The sequence below is a fragment of the Heterodontus francisci genome, unplaced genomic scaffold (assembly GCF_036365525.1).
Source record: "Heterodontus francisci isolate sHetFra1 unplaced genomic scaffold, sHetFra1.hap1 HAP1_SCAFFOLD_51_2, whole genome shotgun sequence".
NCBI lineage: Eukaryota > Metazoa > Chordata > Chondrichthyes > Heterodontiformes > Heterodontidae > Heterodontus > Heterodontus francisci.
The window spans coordinates 1,113,574-1,122,215 of NW_027141369.1; the positions used below are offsets into that span (position 1 = coordinate 1,113,574).

The 8,642-nt window shown below is 52.7% G+C and overlaps 1 non-coding gene across 1 annotated transcript; it reads right to left on the reverse strand.

The window, feature by feature from the left end:
• Window positions 1-350: 350 nt before the first annotated feature.
• On the reverse strand, window positions 351-433 carry trnal-uaa (transfer RNA leucine (anticodon UAA)). The gene has a single exon. It is a non-coding gene; the product is annotated as a tRNA-Leu (tRNA).
• Between the last annotated feature and the right edge of the window lie 8,209 nt (window positions 434-8,642).

Here is an 8,642-nt window from a genome sequence, read left to right on the forward strand (position 1 = left end):
AGCTTCTCCTGAGCGGTGGCAGACCTGCAAGGAATCAACTACCAGCTAGCGTACAAAGCGAGACCAAGGCTTAGGGCCTTCAGTTACCTGGAGGGGAGTCGGAGAGGCAGCGGATCCTGTGAGGAACCATAATCCAGGAAGGATGAGAAGGTCATTGTCAGGGTACAGAGGAGATTAAGTTAAAGATTTACCAGTTTATAAGCAAGCGCAGAGCCAAGGAACGGTGCTGGGGCAGATCAAATAATAGGAAGCTGTGATCAGTTGGAAGGCAAGAGTGATTAAATGACAGAAGAGATGATGGTGCAAGGCAAAAGTCAGGGAAAGAATAAATAACATTTTGTAAGCACAGATACCAGGAGTGGGGTTTGAACCCACGCAGACACATGTCTATTGGATCTTAAGTCCAACGCCTTAACCACTCGGCCATCCTGGTACGTTAGCCCACCACTGAAAATGAAATTTAATGTGATCCGGGTGCCATCTGGTCTTTTCCAATATAAAGTTCTGACTCCTCTCCCATGCTAAATTGGACCCTTCATTATTTATGAACCTCAATCGGATCACCCCTCAGTCTAGGTTTCTCTAAGGTGTAGGGTCCCAACTCTTTTAGTCTAACTTGGTAACCAAGATGTCTTATACTGGGAATTCGTCGAATGTCTCTCCTCGGTACCCTTTCCAAAGCCTCAATATCACCCACCATGTGAGGAGACCAAGACTGGATACAATATTCCAAGTGAGTCTTGACCAAGGTTTCATAAAAGGACAAATTCAGGACATCTCAGATACTGAAGGAGTCCGTGTCCAGAAGCAGCAAGACCTGGACAACATTCAGACTTGGGCTGCTAAGTGGCAAGTAACATTCACACCACATAAGTACCAGGCAATGACCATCTCCAACAAGAGAGAATGTAACCATCTCCCTTTGACGATCAACAGCATTGCCATCGCTGAATCCCCCCACCATCAACATCCTGGGGGTTACCATTGACAAAAGCTTAACTGGACCATTCATATACATACACTGGCTACAAGAGTAAATCAGATAGTGGGAATTCTGTGATGAGTAACTCAGCTCAAGGCACGTGGTGAAATGCTCATTAGGAGAGCTGGAGAAATGGACTGGTCAGGTGGGCAGAAAAGTGGCAAATGGAACTCAACTTGGAGAAGTGTGAGGTGATGCCTTTGGTGAGGTCAAACACAGCAAAGGAATACACAATTAATGGGTGAATGCTGAGAGGTGTAGAGGAAGTGAGGGACCTTGAAGTGAATGTCCACAAATCCCTGAAAGTAGCAGGACAGGTTGATAAGTTGGTTGAGAAGGCTTATGGAATCCTTTCCTTTATTAGCCAATGTATAGAATATAAGAGCAGGGAGGTTATGCTGGAACAGTGTCAATCATTAGTTAGGCCACAACTTGAGTTCTGTGTGCAGTTCTGGTCACCTCATTCCAGAAAGGATGTAATTGTACTAGAGAGGTTAAAGAGGAGATTTACGAGGATGTTGCCAGCTCTGGAAAAATGCAGCGATGAGGAAAGATTGGATCAGCTGGGGTTGAATAGAGGAGGCTGAGGGGAGATTTGATTGAAATGTACAAAATTGTGAGGGGTCTGGATAGAATGGATGGGAAGGGTCTATTTACCTTAGTAGGGAGGTCAGTGACTAGGGGGCATAGATTTAAAGTGATGTGTTGAACAATTAGAGGGGAGATGAGGAAAGGATTTTTCACCCAGAGGGCTGTGGGAGTCTGGAATTCACTGCCTGTAAGGGTAGCTGAGGCAGAAACCCTCAACTCATTTAAAAGGTGTCTGGATGTGCACCTCAAGTACCTGAACCTGCAGGGCGACGGTCCAAATGCTGGGCAATGGGATTCAGCGGGGTGGCTCGTTTTTTGGCCTGCCTGTGCTGTAAACTTTCTATGTTCTATGATTCTATGAAGACACAATGGGCCGAATGGCCTCCTTCTGCACTGCAATAATTTTGTGATTTTTGACTCTCCAAAACTTGTCAACCATCTACAAGGCACAAACCAGGATGAGTGCAGCACCAACAATACTCTAGAAACTCGACACTGTCCAGGACAAAGCAGCCGCCTTGATTGTCATCCCATTCACCACCTGAAACAATCACTCCCTTCATCACTGATGCACAGTGGCAGTCGTGTGTACCATCTACCAGATGCACTGCTGCAACTCACCAAGGCTCCGCAGACAGCACCTTCCAAACCGAAGACCTCCACCACTTTGAAGGACAAGGACTGCAGATGCATGGAAACACCACCATGTGCAAGCTCCCCTCCAAGTCACACACCATCTGATCTGCAAATATATCGCTGTTCATGCACTGATGCTGGGTCAAAATCCTGGATCTCCCTTCCTAACAGCACTGTGGGTGTACCTACACCACATGGAGTGCAGCAACTCAAGAAGGGAGCTCACCGCCACCTTGTCAAGGACAATTAGGGATGGGTAACAAATTCTGGCCTTGCCAGTGTCGCTCACATCCCATGAAAGAATATGCCTCATTTTATACTCAATTGTCCTCTGAATGCAGCCCAACCCTCTATTTGCTCCAACTATCACTTCACAGCATTGCTGCTGTAACTTTAGAGATCTGTGCACTAGAACATCCAGATCTCTGCTCAAAATTATTTTCTTTTTTCCACCTACTTTAATGTTTTTCCCTGAAGGGTGTATGAATGTTGAGCATTCGCCCTGTCCACATGAATAACACTGCACTTACCCAAATTAAACATAATTTACCAGTCATGAACCCAATCTCCCAACACATTAAGATCAGCCTGAAATAGTCGAGTATCGTCTACAGTCTGAACACTCGCACAGATCTTCAAATCATCTGTAAATTTACAGATGGTGCCCCCTACACCTACATCCAGATCATTAATAAAAATAGTAAAGAGCAACAGTCCCAACACCGATCCCTGTGAGATACCATTGGTAACTGGTCTCCAAACAGATCCAGATCCATCTGTAACTACTTTCTGCCTACGTCTGCCAGTCAGTTCCCAATCCAGATCAATATATTACCACTGATACCAGGGACTTTAATCTTATAGAGAAGCCTCTTGTGTGGAACCTTATCAAAATCTTTTGACTGAGATCTGCTAATTGAACACAGGCCGGGGATGAGGCCTAAGCCTGTCCTGCTTTGTGTGTGGGTCTCAGGACCACACAAGGTGAGATCAGCTCACTGAGCACAGGCCCATCCTGCTCTATATGGTGCTCAGTACCTCACCAAATGAGAATAACTAACACACCACAGGCCATGGAGCCTCGGCCCATCCTTCCCTGATTGCGGTTCAGTGCCAACCAGGTCAGATCAGCTAATTCAGCACAGGCCGGAGATGGAAGCTGGATCTTTCCTGCTCTGGGGACTCCGTACCATACCAGGTGCGATGAAGTAAAATACCTCAGGCCTGGGATGGAGCCTGAGATTTCCCTGTTCTGTGTGGGGCTCTGGACAACAACGTGTGAGAAGATCCATCATCCCTCAGGCTGAGGAAGGAGCCTGGGCCCATTCTGTTCTGTGTGGCTCCTACCACACTGAGTGGGATCAGTTAACACAACACAGGCCATGAATACAACCAGGCCCTTTCCTGCTCCGTGTGGCTCAGTATCACACCAGGTGGCATCAGCTAACACAGCACAGGCTGGGGCTGGGGCTGGAGCCTGGGCCCGCCCTGCTCTGTGGGCTCAGTAACAACCCGTAAGATTAACTTTTTTCAAAAGACTTCAGTGTATTTATCTCTGTCCAACACTCTGAGGCAGCTTTCTGTGTTTATAAAGAGTGTAATTTATTGACTGGTCTCTTGGATCAAACAGGGTAACAGACAGAGGTCTGTGTGCAGAGTGTTTGGGGGTGAGCTCTGATTCCTAACCCTTTCTGGATTGTGAGGAATAAAGAATGAATGAGAGAGAGGGAATGTGGGAGAAGGGATGATGGAAGAATTTGTCCGTGAACCTGATTAAAAGTGGCTCAAACGCAAGATAATATTAAGATATCAAGAGCAGAACATTAACATAATCTGAGTTCCGCGATCTGGTCGGGTCCCATTCCCCTGAAGTGAGGAATGAACGGGTGGGGAAATTCCGCCTGGAGTTATATTTGTCTCCAATGAAGATGAGTTCACAGTGAGGCTGGAATAGCTCAGTTGGGAGAACACTAGATTGAAGAACCAGGATACAATCCCTGGTTTCATCAGTTTTAATTTGGTGTCTCCTTCATTTTAAGTAGAGAGAATCAGAGGGGAGATTTTCCACTCTTGACCCCATGGGCTGAATTTTAAACTAACGGTGCGGCTCTCGGCAGAGCCACCGGAAGTGGGTGTCGTCACCACACGAGTGAAATGTGGCCGACCGAACCCGATCACGGAGCAACGACCAATTAATGAAGGGGAGGCGTGGGGCCCATGTAAACAAGGACCAGAGGTAGGGAACGAGGCACCGATGGCACCGACATCTGATACAACGGCAGGTGCTGGCACCATATTGAAAGGGCTGCCAGACCTGCATTCACTGCTGCCTGGTTTAAAGGAGTGTCTTCCTGAGAGCCCTCTGCTGCCCCAGAACCCGTTCTGCTGCCTCTGCTGCCCGAGGACCCATTTTGCTGCCTCTGCTGTCCCAGAACCCGTTCTGCTGCATCTGCTGCCCCAGGATCCGTTCTGCTGCCCCAAGACCCGTTCTGCTGCCTCTGATGCCCCAGGACCCGTTCTGCTGCCCCAGGACCCGTTCTGCTGCCTCTGCTGCTCCAGGACCCGTTCTGCTGCCCCAGGACCTGTTCTGCTGCCTCTGCTGCTCCAGGACCCGTTCTGCTGCCCCAGGACTCGTTCTGCTGCCTCTGCTGCCCCAGGACCCGTTCTGCTGCCCCAGGACCCGTTCTGCTGCCTCTGCTGCTCCAGGACCCGTTCTGCTGCCCCAGGACACATTCTGCTGCCTCTGCTGCTCCAGGACCCGTTCTGCTGCATCTGCTGCCCCAGGACCTGTTCTGCTGCCTCCGCTGCCCCAGGACCAGTTCTGCTGCATCTGCTGCCCCAGGACCTGTTCTGCTGCCTCTGCTGCCCCAGGACCTGTTCTGCTGCCTCCGCTGTCCCAGAACCAGTTCTGCTGCATCTGCTGCCCCAGGAACTGTTCTGCTGCCTCTGCTGCCCCAGGACCAGTTCTGCTGCCTCTGCTGCCGCAGGACCAGTTCTGCTGCATCTGCTGCCCCAGGACCCGTTCTGCTGCCCCAGGACCCGTTCTGCTGCCTCTGCTGCTCCAGGACCCGTTCTGCTGCCCCAGGACCTGTTCTGCTGCCTCTGCTGCCCCAGGACCCATTTTGCTGCCTCTGCTGTCCCAGAACCCGTTCTGCTGCATCTGCTGCCCCAGGATCCGTTCTGCTGCCCCAAGACCCGTTCTGCTGCCTCTGATGCCCCAGGACCCGTTCTGCTGCCCCAGGACCCGTTCTGCTGCCTCTGCTGCTCCAGGACCCGTTCTGCTGCCCCAGGACCTGTTCTGCTGCCTCTGCTGCTCCAGGACCCGTTCTGCTGCCCCAGGACTCGTTCTGCTGCCTCTGCTGCCCCAGGACCCGTTCTGCTGCCTCTGCTGCTCCAGGACCCGTTCTGCTGCCCCAGGACCCATTCTGCTGCCTCTGCTGCTCCAGGACCCGTTCTGCTGCATCTGCTGCCCCAGGACCTGTTCTGCTGCCTCCGCTGCCCCAGGACCAGTTCTGCTGCATCTGCTGCCCCAGGACCTGTTCTGCTGCCTCTGCTGCCCCAGGACCTGTTCTGCTGCCTCCGCTGCCCCAGGACCAGTTCTGCTGCATCTGCTGCCCCAGGAACTGTTCTGCTGCCTCTGCTGCCCCAGGACCAGTTCTGCTGCCTCTGCTGCCCCAGGACCAGTTCTGCTGCATCTGCTGCCCCAGGACCTGTTCTGCTGCATCTGCTGCCCCAGGACCAGTTCTGCTGCATCTGCTGCCCCAGGACCCGTTCTGCTGCCTCCGCTGCCCCAGGACCTGTTCTGCTGCCTCTGCTGCCCCAGGACCAGTTCTGCTGCATCTGCTGCCCCAGGACCTGTTCTGCTGCATCTGCTGCCCCAGGACCTGTTCTGCTGCCTCCACTGCCCCAGGACCTGTTTTGCTGCCTCTGCTGCCCCAGGCCCTGTTCTGCTGCATCTGCTGCCCCAGGACCTGTTCTGCTGCCTCTGCTGCCCAGGACCCGTTCTGCTGTCACTGATGCCCCAGGACCCGTTCTGCTGTCTCTGCTGCCTGATAGGTAAGGAGCTGAATGCGAACCTGCAGTGACCATGGTCCAATGGTTTGGCGATGCCTTCCTGCAGGTTCGCCTCCAGGTGACAACAGATAGGTGGAAGATCCTCTTCCCCAGGGATGGGAGGTGGAGACCTGTCCACCTGACCAAGCAAAGCTGCTTTGAGATAGTAGGTGAAGTCAGCAGCCGTGGGGTCACCCCCAAGACATGGATCCAGTGCACGAAGTGGGTCAATGACCGGATCCGGGCTGCTCAGGCGCAAACTCAAAACACTTTGGACCCTTTGGACATTGCGCATGGCAGAGTGAGAGGGAGTGTTTGGTGGAAAGGGAGTGACCACCCAGTCATGTGTATTGGGGAAGGGCAGCAGGACATGCTGCCTGAGGCTTGGCTGCATCTCGGTGGGAGGTGCACGTCAGTCATTGTATAACCTCACACAGTCCCTCGAGAGGGGCCACATGCAGGAGGAATATGTGTGTCCACATCATGGACTGCTGGACTATCACCATCAGAGATATTGGGTTTGTCCCCGCTGGGAGACTAACTTTGTTGATCATAGTGGCTGCAGGAGAAGACAGTCCACAATCGGAAAGAGCATGTCAAGACTGGCAGTGGATGCCTGATCTCCATGTCCTCATTCCGATGGAGGAGGAGGCCGTGGAACAGGCAGGGCAGCAAAGCAGCTGCTCCAGAGCTGATGGAGAGACAGGGACACCTCCCTAAGAGAGTGAGTGAACATCTCCTGGTGCACAAGGGAGCATCCGCTGCAAAGGAGCCATACTGCTCATCTGTTCACCACTGCATCAATGGAGCTGCACAGTAGGGGTGGTAGGAATGTCACGATGGGCAGACCCTAACCCTTCAATGTCCCTGTTTTCACATGCAGGCTAGGATGAACGACAAGAGCGAAGAGCTGGAGAGACTGGGGGACATCCAGACACCTCTGAGGAGGAGGAGGGAGCCTCAGATGGTGCACCATCACCTCATTCCCCTGCACCCTCCACCAGCACAGAAACCCTCACTCGGTGGGTATCCACTTGCTGTTAGATTTGGCCACGCAAGCTGGTGAGCACGTCACAGACAGGCCCGGGCAGCTGACGGAGGCTGTGATAGCCGAGGCCACTGGCAGTTGGAAGTCTGTGGGAGGCCAGGCCCATGCTGAGTCCCAGGCTGATGACGTGCCTCTGGTGTCACCAGCAACACGGGAAATACTGCAGCTGCAGCAAGAGGTCAGGCAACATCTGGCAGAGTTGCCAGAGGTTATGTGTACCCAAGTTCGGATGATGGAGGAGTCCATCCAGGCCTTGCATGCTGTACTGTCTCTGATGGGGGTGTGTCTGGCTTCCTTCCTTGAGAGATTGGTGACTCTGATGGAGAGCCAGATCCAGCCGACCAATCAGTGGCTGCCGGAGATGTGCGCAGACTTGCACTCCATCGCTTTGTCCATGAGCTCCATCCAGCGGTGACAAGGTGAGAGGGGGGACGTGGCACCTGAACTCTTCACCAGGTCCACGTCCCTCTCATGTCAGCAGCGAGGTACAAGTGTGTCTTATAAGGGGGAGGAGCAGCTGGCTGCTACATCTGGGGTCCCCTCTCAGGGTGTTCCTGGTGTGGACAGTAGCTCCAAAGCCCGTCTGCGCGTGACACAAGTTATGCCAGTGCCTGCCTCCATCATCCTCGATGACAGAGTGGGGTCCCTGTACCTGTGCAGGAGGCCCTCAGTGTGCCGGGGCCCTCCAGGCCTCAGGCAGCATGAGGACGGCCACCAATGTCATCCCAAGCCATGGGGCAGCAAGGTCAGCAGCCTGTCTCCATCTCAGTTGAAAGAGCAGGGGGAGCACCACGTCGGAGCACCCGGAAAAGATTTAAGAAGAGCACCTAGATTCACTGAGGGGTTCACGGGTGAATGTACATTCCAGATGGATAGGGTTGTTTTTGGTGTCACACGGAATATAGAAATGATGTTCTCTCACTATGTCTCCTTCTTATTGTTGATACCCTTTGGGACTTCATTTAAACCCTTCCTCCCAAGGGGCTGGAAGTGAGGGACCAAGCCCTGAGTTTACAAAGCTTCGGCCTTGTCACTGTGCGATGTGTACCTGGACGCTGCAGAACAGAAGGAAGGAGGTGACAACAGGGCTGCTTAAAGCTAAGACTTTATTGCTGTGGTTCCAGAAGGTGGTAAGGCTCAAAGGAAACTTGAATGTATAAGGGTGTCTCATGTCTCCCTTGTGTGTATCTCATGGCCCCTTTCCTGCTGTGCCTGAGGTTCTTCATCTGGCACTGCTTGGGCAGCATCCTCTTCCACATCCTCATCATCAGAGGAGACACCACACTCCACGATATCCTCACTAGTCAACACCTCACCCCTCTGTAATGCCAG